General features: G+C 49.9%; 1 long non-coding RNA gene across 1 annotated transcript in view; it reads right to left on the bottom strand.

Annotated features, from left to right (window-relative positions):
- The window catches only part of LOC130116727 (uncharacterized), a 67663-nt gene extending 65777 nt beyond the window's left edge, over positions 1–1886 (bottom strand). The window contains exon 1 of the long non-coding RNA XR_008810600.1: positions 1744–1886. This is a non-coding gene — a long non-coding RNA (uncharacterized LOC130116727). The remainder of the gene's footprint in view (positions 1–1743) is intronic.
- Between the last annotated feature and the right edge of the window lie 11743 nt (positions 1887–13629).

Below are 13629 nucleotides of genomic sequence, written 5' to 3'. Positions count from 1 at the left end.
GTGTAAAGACCAGGAGACAGCCACAATGTGTTCAGAAAATGAGAGCCAGTTTCCAAGGTTGCTTGCACATTCAAACTGCATTTCAGTGTACCAAGCCTGATCAAGAGGTCCCTGGAAAAAATGAATGAATTGGTAAAAATAACCAGTAGCTCAGTTTATACTAGAGGAGCTAGATTACCCTCATCCAAGCAGATACGCTGAGTCAATCTGTAACCAGTGTTTTCTTGTAGAAAAAAAAATAGACCAACATAGTAATCAAATTTTAGATACACTAGACAATACTATGCCTAAGGATGATATCTTAGCCAAAAACAACCCAACCATCATGTCTTTTTTTTTCTTTCTTTTTTTTTTTGGTTGAGTAAAATCTTGGGTCAGTTTTGCTATTGCACTGCACGTTTGTGTTGTTGGAAGACTCAGTGTTGCCGTCAGAACTGTTATGCAAATATTGGCCTGGTTGACTAGTTTAAAGCAGTTAAAAGCATCACTGGTCTATAATATGGACTTCCTATTTCTGGTGTTGCAAAGGCTGAACAGTGAGCTGTTCTGTTGAGGTTAACCTCAGGTTATTTTACACACTAGGTGTCAGAAAGTGTGTGTGTGAATTGATAACGTGTTTTTTAGCGTTTGATCTATGAATGCGAATTGAGACTGACTTTTGTCACAGTATCTTTCTCATGGCCGCACTCACGCTAGCACAAAGAACACTGCAATCAGGTAGTTTCTGCATGGGAAGAAAGCTAGGATACAAAGTAGGCAGTCAAGTGAACTGTGAAGTCAGTAGATCTTTTCTCACTGAAAGGATTCCACCTTTTTTCTTTTTGAAGGAAGGGACACAAGTGACACACACATAACAGGGCAAAGGGTAAACTAGGACACCGACAATGGTTTAGTCAAGTGCTATACACGAGCGTTTGGGCTCTCATATAGCCTTCCCTTTGCTCTTGGCGGCATCTAGTGGCCATTTACAATCACGACAGTCATGACGTCAACTTGTGGCCACTGACCTTTTCTTCTTTTCTTTTTTTTACACGGAACAACCGTTTTCTCAGCGTCATGTCCGTTTGCGTTAGTCTCGCACACACGAGATAGCGTGTTGAACTACAAGAACAGTTTCTCCTTCACAATCCGCAGTTTTTTGGAAGTAAAACGGGCGAATCGTTTAGTCATCCAGCCCGCGTTTTAAAAGACGTTGTCTGCGTTGCAGTGACAGCACATCGCTCATACTATTTTATGTGTAACTCGTGAAAAAAAAACCAAAAAAAAACCTCAGCTTTGCGTTGGTCCGAGTATAGCTCGAATGTAGTATCCGTTAGGAGAATCACCTCTTCTTGAACCTTGAACCGACTACAGACCACATTTTATAACGCCCGTTTCGGCGTTAGAGGCGCCACACACCGGGGCTATTTTCCCCCGTTACGTTCACTTTATACCTTGATGCATGCTGAATAATCCCGCTAAGAAAACCAACGAAGGTTTAATCATTTCATCGGGATAAAAACGTTTACTGACAAGATACGTTTCGTCACTCAGCTATCCTTCTTTCACTAACCGCCTGCATTGACATACAGGCTTGTCAATAGACTGTAACACGAGGCCAGGCTCCTATATATGAGCGTACATCACTGTAGCCTCGGGGAAGAAAACGACAATATATTCTACAATTCAATATTAAAAAAAAACGTCAAGCGTATTAGCATGATTGTGCCAATATATATCCCCTCAGTTATTTAACAAACCTACCTGAAATCATGTACAGCTGACGTGTGTTGCAATTCCACACCAAAAGTTTGGCTTTTACAGAGAAAAACGCCGACAAATGCGAGGAATACTCGTAGATCACTTTCACTTTCGCTTTTTTTTCGTTACGCTGTCGAAAGCGCAGCGCGACCCAAAGAAAGGGGCGGGGCATAAGGGTCAGTTGACACATCCACCGTTTAACTGACGAGCTTCTACCTTTGTAATGCTGTCATTATGGCCTCCCTTGTTGCCTTGCTTTTTCTTCCTTTATTTTGTTACATTTGTTAAATCGTGACCTGCTGTATAACAGTCATGGGTTGATTACCGAATGGGCCTACCAGAAACAGGCCCAGGAGCCCAAGGGGTCAGAGGGCCCCTAATCCAGAGCTTCTGTGGGAAGCCGCAGTCATTAACTTTTCTGTTGAGGGACTCGGGCATTCATGTCAATAACAGCTTGCTGTCGTTTTTGCAGACAGCACAGTGGTCCACTGTTGCCTCACAGTAAGAAGGTCCTGGGTTCGAACGCCAGGCCGTCCCAGGCCCTTTCTGTGTGGAGTTTGCATCTTCTCCCTGTCTACGTGGGCTTCCTCCGGGTGCTCCGGTTTCCTCCCACCATCAAAAAGACATGCATGTTAGGGTTTATACTCAGGTCTGTGCCCCTGACCTAGGCAGTGGAAAGAAGAACTGGAGTTGTTCCCCGGGTGCTGCAGCTGCCCACTGCCCCTATACAACAAGATGGGTTAAATGCAGAGAACAAATTCACTGTGAGAATACAATGTCAAATTACTTCTCCTGGATCGCCACCTTGTCGTGGTAGAGAAGCTTACGTCTACCAATGATCCCAAGAGCTATGCCGTCCAGAGTTTGGCTCCTGGTAAGGTCACCCAAGGCAGACTGGTCAAGGAGGAGGTTCCAGACGAGGCACGATCCTCTTTCCCTCCAGCTCCCTAAATGTAGTAGCAACTGATTTGGTCTCTCTTTTCTCCCGGAGGAAATAAACAATCAATAAACGTTGTATCCAGATGAACTGATTCAACCTTCTTTGATTTTCCAAAGGATTTGAATCAAGTGTGTCCTATACTAGACTTTATCACATTAGTATAGCTGTAAAATAATAACGAGGCAAGAGACGAGCACCGTACGTTTTCAACGCGTTTCTTTTTATCTCACTTCTTCATCACCCTCAGCACTGTACTACACTCAGCAACAATCATTAGGCTACTGCGCCCTCTGGTGGCGTGGTTGTATTGCAATGCATGAACAATGAATGAACCGACTACGCAACAAAGTGCAACTGGACTTGGTATATGTCCGTGAAGACGTTTCGCCTCTCATCCAAGAGGCTTCCTCAGTTCATCCCTTTCTGACTAGTCCAAGCTAGTCTGACTGGCTGGTGAAACGTCTTCACGGATATATACCAAGTCCAGTTGCACTTGATTCAACTCCTTTGGATAAACATGACCTGGATGAACGAGAACATTCACAGACTTCTTCGATTTTCTTACCTGGATTATTGAGCATGCATTAAGACTCCCAGAGGAAATGTTTAGATTGAACATGTTGTAGGGCATGTGGATTAGGACCACAGCAATCAAGTGTGTATGAGTGCTGACTGTTACTGTAAAACATTTTTTTCATGTGTTTGATGCTCATGTTTTTAACTGCTTGCTGCAAAAAGAATTGCCCAAGTGGAGGCAACAAAGATTTTTCCACTTTCTGTCAGTTTTTATTGTGACATATTTCCTTTTTTTCTGCTGATTAGTGCAGTGCAACTCATTGCATTTTAATGCAAGAAATGCGCTGAATGATTAAGGTTTGATTGATTTATCAACTTGCCAAAGTGCATCAACTCTGTTTTCTCCATTTCCACTACAAAGAATTACCAATAAATTCATGCAAAGTGATTATTAATATTTCAGTTTTCAAAAACCTCAGGTTCCTGAATGGACATGCAGTGGTGTGACAAAGTACACCTCCCTTCAATTCTGTGCGTTTTGATATTCGGCCATAACTAACCATCATCTAGCCCTCACCAACAGTAGATAAATCGAACTTCATGCGGCTCGTACCACAGAACAGATTTTACTTTGTTATTTGTTCAAATGTAAATTAGACAACATGCAAAAGTTATGTGGGAGGGGGGGTCACACACTTACTGACCCGGTCGACCCGGTCATGGCTCTTTTCTGTCCTGGCCCCACAGTGGTGGAATTAACTCCCTACTGATGTCAGGACAGCAGAGTCGCTGTCCATCTTTCAGTGCAGGTTGAAAACTCACCTCTTCAAGAACTACTACACTGTTACTTGCTCGTAGCACTTATTGTATTCACTCATTGAAAAAAAAATCTCTTTCTTACGCTTTTACTTTAGCACTGGTTTTGCTCTTAGATGCTTGTTTAGAGAGAAGATGCACTTATGACCTCTGATGACTAGTAGTTCTCCTGATTTCCTACGTTAAATGCACTTATTGTAAGTCCCTTTGGATAAAAGCGTCGGCTAAATGACTGTAATGTAAAATGACTGTAATGACTACAGTAAGAAACAGGGTAACCAAATATGAGAGCACAAGTCGCTGCCAAGGCCGAACATTTAGCCCTTGTTAACATCCAAGACCAATACTTTCTTCTTGGCAGAGGTAATAAAGTACATTTTGCAGGCGAGAAACTATGGGCAAACTGGTATAAACTCGTATTGTGACATCATCAGTACTCGCTACATCGTCATTTATTTTCACGAGGGCCTTGCTTGCAAAAAAAAAAATCTCAAAAAGTACAAAAATTGCATGAGAACCCACCCATCCATTTTCATGGTGTATTGTGGCCCTTGTCATGCAAGTGACAACTGTTATGTTACATTGTCCCTTTGCTGGCATAATGCAGGAGTTTTGCAATGGCTAAAGGGCAAAACTAACAATAAAACAGAATAAATGGTACATATATGACTTGGTCTCTCCCCTCATATCCTTGCACTCTTGTTTGCAGAGCCTTAAAATACACAGGAACAAATAATTTCTGGGATAATCACAGAAAAGGGACTGTTGCTGCTCATGAGTCTTATATAGATTATGAAACCATGTCCCAACAATGTGAAAGTAGTACTTCATTCCATTGCAAGAAAAAAATATTAATAAATGGAGAACAATCAAGACAGCTGGCAGTCTACCTAAGTGCATGCCATCCTGGTAAATCAGCCCCAGGATCAGGGCATATGATGCCCTGCAAAGAAGCCTAAAGCTACATCCAGGGATCTGCATGTCTCCGTTAACGTGGTAAGTGTTACAAGTTCATGACTCAACCATCAGGAGAAGACTAAATAATCATAACTGTCATGGAAAATTTTTTGAGCTCCTCTCTCTCAAAAAAAAAAGAAGAAAGAATACTGCAGTGTATTGTAGCGAAGTTGCTACCCCGTCAGAATTGTGCCAATTGTCCTGTTTTACCCATCAGGCACTGCGTGCAGATTGTCAGTTGTTATTAAATGTTTTGTAAGTGTTCTACGTGGTTTTATGTGTTTATGTGATTACTATTTGTTGTGGTGTAATTGTCATTCTGTTGTGTTGTGTAACCTTGGAAATGAAACCCTGAACAACTTTGTTGTTCGAGTAGATGACGATCATGTTTTGTGTCACATTTCTGAAAGTTATTGTTTCTGTGTGAGTTCAATAAAGGGGCTGCAAAGTTACCTTTGTCGTTGCTTGTACGTTCGCCACGCTGGTGTCAGAAGTGGGATTGCAGCCAATACCCACAAATCGAAGATGGCAACGTCAAGAAGAAACTTCGGTGTATAGCTCCGGGAAATTGAGGACTTCATCGAGTGTCTGGAAAAAGAGCTTTCCCGGGGAGAGAGCATCGCCGCTCGGAAGAAGATGTCCTGCGGAGGAAGGGCCGACAGAGCCAGCGCCCCCCGTCCTTCAGGACCCGACACGGCCGGCCGGTTCAGCGATTCGGAGGCGGCAACTGCCGCCGAGAAGTCGCGGCCAACTCTGATTTCAACACCGATCATGTCACCGCCGGCCACCACCCACCCACCCACTACCAACAGCCGTCATTCCACCGCCGGCCGACGCCATGTCATCGCCGGCCGCCGTTGTCTCCACCGCCGACTCATCGCCAGCGACGGCCGCCGCTGTCTCCACCGCCGTCTCATTGCCAGCGCCGGCCGCCACCCATCCACTATCAACAGCCGCCATGCCGCTGCAGCCACCACCATGTCATCGCCAGCCGCCGCCGTCTCCACCGCCGTCTCATCGCCGGTGCCGGCCGCCGCCCATCCACTATCAACAGCCGCCATGTCGCCGCCATTACGTCACCGGTCACCGTCACCACTTTGCTGACCAACGTCACTACAACCCCAGCACCCCCTGCTAATGTGATGCTGCCATCCCCAAGCATCTTCAAGCTCCCACGGTATGCGGGCATCACAGCCCTGGAGCCATACCTAGCTCAAGTGAAACTGGTAGCAAGTCACAACCAGTGGAGCACCCAAGACACTGCTGCTTATGTTGCCCTGGCGCTCGAAGGGAATGCGCTGCAGGTATTGCTCGACCTTATGCCGTCAGAACAGCAGGATTACGAGACACTGGCCGCTGCTTTAGACCGACGCTTTGGTCAACGGGTCTCTACTGACAGCATGCGAGACCGACTGGCCCGCTGGCGCCGCCAAGAGGGCGAGACCCTGGGAACCTATGCAGCAGACGTGCACTTCTTTGCACATTGTGGCTACCCCACCTTTGATCCAGCAGGTCGTGACGAGTTAGCCCTGAGTGCCTTCATCCAGGGGCTCACCCCAGAGAGGTTGAAGGAGCACCTCCGCATCACGGCACCTACAGCCTTCAAGACTGCATTGGAAGAGGCGGAGAGGGTGGAGGCTGTGATGGCCCCACACAACCAACCAAGACCCCGAGTGCGTCAGGCTGAGGTCCACGCAGATGAAGGAGATGTCGAAAGAGGGGTCGTCTGCCAGGCTTGTCCGTCACCACGCCGAAAGCAACCAGGCCGATGCCAACCACCCTTCAGACCTTGGTCGCCTCGTGATCCATGCTACCGCTGTGGAGAAGCGGGGCACAAGGCCCTAGACTGCCCTGCCCCTGCACCACGACGCCGTAGCACTCCCCAGTTGGAAAACTAGAATGGGGTGGCACCGCGGGGAGACTGCTACCCAGCCAACCGACCATATCCCCCATTAAGAACTCTTCCCAGATCGGCAGAGTGGGCCAAGCACACGGTCTCCATCTTTGTTGCTCCATTGGTGGACGCTGCTGCTGGGCCCTTGTGGACACAGGGTCCACCATCTCCATTGTGCGTCCAGGGGTGCTGCCAGAGACAGAGTGGAGGCCCACCACCTGTAAAATCAGAAATGTGACTGGGGAACTAACCAGCATGCTGGGGAAGAGAGCACTGCAGGTGCGGGCAGGGAAAGTTGCAGCCACCCACGAGTTTTGGTTGGCTGAAATACAAGACCCTTGCATCATCGGGCTGGATTTTCTGACTTGCTGGGGGGCTCTGGTGGATGTGTTGAGTAATGCCATTCACCTTGGCACAGAGACCCTGGCCCTCCGGCGCCGTCCAGAGAGGAAGGTGGGACTTATCCACATCCAGCCAACTCCACCTGTCACCATGCTGCCGCCCCCACCTCCACTGCTACCCGAGGGGATGACGACACTGCCCAGCCCACCAACAATGACGACGACCCTCATTGAGGCTACCATTCCTCAGACACCCTCGCCGGACACTGTTGCCACCATCCAGGATCTGTATCAGCGGAGCAGTGAAGGGCTGGACCCTCAGCAGAGTCAACAGCTGAAAGACCTGCTCCAACAGGTCGCTGAGATTTTCGCTGCACGTGAAGAGGAGTGCACCCAGACCAACCTGGTGCAGCACACAATCGACACTGGTGCAATCCCACCCATTAGACTGCGACCCTACCGGTTAGCGCTTGTCAAGCGTGAAGATGCAGAGCGGATGATTCTAGAGATGGCTGCGGGCGGGGTGATAGAGCCATCCAATAGCCCTTGGGCCGCCCCTGCCATCCTGGTCAAAAAGAAAGATGACACCTGGAGGTTCTGTGTGGACTTTCGTCGGCTGAACAATGCAACTCGCAAGGACTCCTACCCCTTGCCCCGCATTGACGACGCTCTGGACCACATCGCAGGGTCACAGTGGTTCAGCTCACTTGACCTACGGAGCGGTTACTGGCAGGTGGAGCTGGCACCAGAAGCCAGACCCAAGACGGCCTTCACCATCGGTCAGGGACTCTGGCAGTTTCGTGTGATGCCCTTTGGTCTCTGCAATGCCCCCGCCATGTTCGAGAGACTAATGGAGAGGGTGCTGGCTCACATTCCCCGCAACCGGTGCGTGGTTTACCTTGATGACCTTCTGGTTCATGGCGCTGACTTCGAATTGGCCCTAGAGAACCTCCGTCAGGTCTTCCAAGCCATTCGGGGGGCGGGCCTGCACCTGCACCCCAAGAAATGCAACCTCCTTCGATGTGAGACCAAGTTTTTGGGCCATGTGGTGGGGGCAGAGGGCGTGGCCCCTGATCCTACTAAGGTGGAGGCGGTCGAGAAATGGCCAGTTCCGCGAAACGTCAGCGAGGTTCGCAGCTTCACGGGGCTCGTCTCCTACTACCGACGTTTTGTCCGCAACTTTGCCTCCATTGCCAGTTCCCTACACCGTCTCACCAAGAAGGGACGGGAGTTCCACTGGGACGACAACTGTGCAGCCGCCTTTGCCCGGCTCCACACTGCCTTGATCACTGCACCCATCCTGGCCCTTCCTGATCCTAAGTGCCGCTTCATCATGGACACAGACGCCAGCAATGTGGGGCTGGGGGCCGTCCTGTCTCAGGAAGTTGCTGGGGGAGAGAGAGTGGTGGCTTACTACAGTCGTGTCTTGAGCTGCCCTGAATGCAATTACTGCATTACACGGCGTGAGCTCCTGGCGGTGGTCGCGGCGTTCAATCATTTTCGCCCCTATCTCTATGGCCAGACCTTTCTCCTGCGGACGGATCATGCGGCCCTGATCTGGCTGCTCAGCTTTAAGGAGCCCGAAGGCCAGGTGGCTAGGTGGATTGAGGAGCTGCAGAGCTATGACTTCGAGACCCAGCACCGAGCTGGGCGCCTGCACAGCAATGCAGATGCCCTCTCCGGTCGTCCCTGCAAGGATTGTAGATATTGTGAGCGCCAAGAGGAGTGAGACAGAGCAATCCTCCAAGTGTCCACCACGCGGCAGGTTGAGCCAGAGGAGGCGTGGCTGATGGCAATGGACAAGCAGGAGTGGCAAACAGCGCAGGATAGTGATCCCATCCTGGCCAGGGTGGGACAGTGGGTCGACGCCAAGGCACGCCCCCACTGGCAAGCTGTCTCTGCCATGTCGGTGGAGACCAAGGCCTACTTTTCCCAGTGGGCCACCTTGGCCCGGCGTGATGGACTGTTGTACCGGGTCTGGCAAGCGCCGGGCCGGGGAAGAAGTGTGTGGCAGTTACTGGTGCCCAAGGACTGGCGCCAACGAGTGCTACGGGCAGCCCACGGCTCGGTGGGGGCAGGTCACTATGGGGTGGCAAAGACGCTGAACAAACTGTGCCAACGGTTCTACTGGGCCGGATGCAGGCATGACACTGAACTTTTTGTGCACTGTTGTGATGCCTGCGCTGCCAAGAAAGGACCAACCAGACGCTCCCATGCCCCTCTACAACAATATCAGGTGGGGGCCCCCATGGAACGGGTCGGTGTGGACTTTCTTGGCCCATTTCCCACCACAGACAACGGAAACCGATACGTCCTTGTGGCCACGGACTACTTTACCAAATGGCCTGAGGCGTACACGGTCCCAGACCAGAGCGCTGCCACTACAGCCGAGCGGCTGGTGTGTGAGATGTTCTATCGGTTCGGTGCGCCCGAAGAAATACACAGCGATCAGGGGCGGAACTTCGAGGCACAGGTATTCGCTGAGGTGTGTCAACGCATGGGGGTGAAGAAGACCAGGACAACGCCCCTCCACCCCCAGAGCGATGGACTGGTGGAGAGGTTCAATCGAACGCTCACAACACAACTCGCTATTGTCACCTCACGGCACCAGCGAGACTGGGACTGTCATCTACCCCTGGTCCTGTGGGCGTACCGGTCGGCAGTACAAGAAAGTACTGGGTGTACACCGGCCGCGTTCATGTTCGGGAGAGAACTGCGGACCCTTGTGGACTTAGCCTTTGGCATGCCCCCGGGTACTGACCTTCCCAAGATACCCGGTTTCGAGTACCTGCGGGACCTCCAACAACGTCTGGCCGAGGCACATGAGTTTGCTCGGCAGCATCAGGAACAGGCAGGTGCAAAACAAAAGCGGGCATATGACACTCGTTGTCAGGGCCGCTCCTTCACCCCAGGAGCAAAGGTGTGGGTCTTCAACCCAACCCGGAAGAGAGGAGTCTCCCCCAAGCTCGCCAGCCAGTGGGTGGGGCCCTGTGAGGTGTTGGAGCAGCTTTCGTATGTTGTGTACCGGGTGAAACTGTGTGTCCGGGGGCGGGTGGTAGTTCTGCACCGGGACCGTTTGGCACCTTACCGCCCCTTGGCTGAAGAACCTGTAGATCAGTTTAGCCCACCCGGGACGGTCCCTCCTACACCCACAGGCCCTACCAACCGGACAGACAGTGGGGAACAGGGACCCGTGCCCCGCGGCGGTGGAGACGGCTTCCTCTTCGCTAAAGGGACTTTGTTGTCGGCTGAGGACAGGCGACACGCTGGAGGGGGTAATGTAACGAAGTTGCTACCCCGTCAGAATTGTGCCAATTGTCCTGTTTTACCCATCAGGCACTGCGTGCAGATTGTCAGTTGTTATTAAATGTTTTGTAAGTGTTTTATGTGGTTTTATGTGTTTATGTGATTACTATTTGTTGTGGTGTAATTGTAGTTGTCATTCTGTTGTGTTGTGTAACCTTGGCACTGAAACCCTGAACAACTTTGTTGTTCGAGTAGATGACCGCCATGTATTGTGTCACATTTCCATACGTTCTTGTTTCTTTGTGAGTTCAATAAAGGGGCTACAAAGTTACCTTTGTCGTTGCTTGTACGTTTGCCACAGTATGTTTTCTCCTGACTAGACCACAAGAGTCAAATTGTGGTTTTGACTGGCTGTAATTCTGAACACTGTTTTGCAAAAAAAACAAAAAACCCCACCAAGGACCACATGCCAACCATTACACACAGTGGTGAATAGAGAAGGGCTGACTATCTGGAGATATTTTGTAGCAACAGGACAATAATATTTGTTTATTTATGTATAATGTATATATCCATACATAGATGGGTGACAAATGAAAGGAAAAACCCCATAAAGTGTCTTAGTAAGGTGTTTGTCCAGTATGAGCCTCCAGAATAGCTTGAATGCTCCTTGTCATACATTCTACACGTCTCTGAACTCTACTGGAGGGATGGACACCATTCTTCCAAAAGAGATTCCCTCATTCAGTGTTTTGATGATGGTGGTGGAGAGCGCTGTCTAACACGTCGGTCCAAAATCTCCCATCGGTGTTCAGTTGGGTTGAGATCTGGTGACTGTGAAGGCCATGGCATATGATTTACATTATTTTCATCCTCATCAAATCATTCAGTGACCCCTCGTGTCCTGTGGGTGGGGGCATTGTCATCCTGGAAGAGACCACTCCCATCAGGATAGCGATGTCTCATCATAGGATAAAGATGATTTCTCAGAATAACTTCGTATTGATTTACAGTGATTCTTCCCTCTAAGGGGACAAGTGGACCGAAACCATCCCAGGAAAATGCCCCCCCCCCAAGCATAACAGAGCCCCCACACCCCCTCACTGTAGGGGGTAAGCGTTCAGGTTTTTCCTTTAAGTTGTTACCCGTCTGTATGTATATGTGCACTAAGTTAACTTAAAACAAAATATTTGATCAAATTATGCGTATCTATCTGAATCAGTGTTGTTCGAAAGTGATGTTGCCCTCAGCTGCAAAATACTGGTGTAACCAATTTTTCTGGACTTAGCCTGTTAGTGATTTTAAGTTCCTGTTATAAGCTGTTGCCAGAGTATATGCCTTGAGCTCTTATTTTGAAGGCTGAAGAGAGAGCGGAAGTGCTGTACGCAGTGTTGTTGCTGTGGAGTTCTGTTGGGGGAAGAATCCAAATAAAGTGGTCCTCATGTGAAAGTGGAACCTCCGTATTTGTTATTTTATAGTTTCATACAGTATAGGCGACATCTACAAACCCTCGGTTACATTGGTGGCAGCGGTGGGATGCTTGTGCCAACGTCCCGCAAAAGAAAGACGTTTAAATTACCGAAAAGAAAGGTTCGGAGAGTCAGTTAGCTTCTCAGTTAGCCTCAGCTAGCAATGGCGGAGCTTCGTCGTGTCGGAAACCCGGCGCGGTGTGTGCACGAAGACTTCACTCATCTTGCTGAGTCTTCTGAGATAACTGAGGAGCAACATGTGGAATTTCGAGGATCCGCTGGACTATAATGACAGAGAGCGACGTGGAGAAAAGCCGCTTGCCAGCAACGTGAGGATTGAACTCCCGCCACCATTTTCCGGGGAGGAAAAACAAAGTTTCCCCTGCTGGGCCAGACAATACGAAGTGGCGGTGAAGGCGCTGGTTGGAGGCACTGGCGATGACTTTGGCTATGAACTGGTGAGGATTTTACCAACGCGTCTAACAAAGGCTGCTTTTCTGCTATGCCAGCTGCCGTTCAGGCGGATTACGCTAAGGTAAAGGAGAAATTGCAGGAGGCTTTCGGACAAAGACATTTTCTTGACTGTTTCAGAGCAAACCTCTCTGCCCGCCTCCGTGCTCCCAGAGAGAGTCTGGAAGTATATGCAACAGAAATAAGCAAGCTAGTTCAAGAGGCATTCCCAGGCTATGGTGATATAGCTCAGAAAGAGGAGAAATTTCGCAGATTTCTGGCTGGACTTGACCCGGCGCTGAGAGCTAAATGTCACGAGCAGGGAGCTACTGATTTGGCTGAGGCCCTGACCATTGCTGGCCGGTGTGAGATGGCCCGAGAGGCCCTAAAGATGGACTGTGTCAACACCCACGTACGCCAGCGTCCCACTGAAAGCAGCGCAGCGGCTATGGTGCACTCCATATCTGATGGGGGTGGTTTGTACAGAGCTATGGATAGACTTACTGCGGATATGAGGGAAATGAGGACGGAAATGAAACAAATGGCAGAGGAAAACAACCGACTGCGATCCAGCCGCTGGAGAGATGAACGGAAAGCCCCTCACCCAGTATGTGGAAGTCAGTGTCAGTGTATTTGTGGGGAGCAGGGCTGTCGGTCTTGCACATGGGGTGAACAGAGAGGGCGTTCACCTGACCATGGCTGGCGCGAGCGGCGAGCAGGAGGCCCCAAGGAGAAACAGGACTACTGGACCCCCTGCAACAACCGAGCCAACTCCACAAGTTGGCGGGGTCCCAGACCTGCTAGGAGCCCCTCTAATGAGGAAACACAGAGATGGCGAGGCATGCATTTTCTCCCCCCAGCAAACCAGTCGGGAAAAGAGATGTAGCTGATGTTGCGGCCCAAACACCAGCTACAGAGCCTATGCGCCCTCTGGAGGAAGGAATGCTTACCCCCTCCCCGAGTAATGCCATGACACCAGACGAGACAGAGCAGCGAACCTCATACGTGAGGGGAAGCATTGAAGGGACTGAAATTAACATATTGGTCGATTCAGGGGCAACCGAATCAGTGACAATTTCCGCATGTCTGTTCCAGCCCTGCACAAGCGGCCCCTAACAGCGGACTTTATTGCTGCGTGGGCAGTGAATGGACAGATGCTTGACACACTGGGTACCATAACAGTCACATTGCGTCTGGGGAAGACCTCCCGGCAGCATGTTTTCCACGTCATTAGGGAGTCCACACAAACAGCGCTGCTGG

This window comes from Lampris incognitus, chromosome 8 (assembly GCF_029633865.1).
Source record: "Lampris incognitus isolate fLamInc1 chromosome 8, fLamInc1.hap2, whole genome shotgun sequence".
NCBI classification, from domain to species: domain Eukaryota; kingdom Metazoa; phylum Chordata; class Actinopteri; order Lampriformes; family Lampridae; genus Lampris; species Lampris incognitus.
This window is presented reverse-complemented; position numbering and strand designations above follow the sequence as displayed.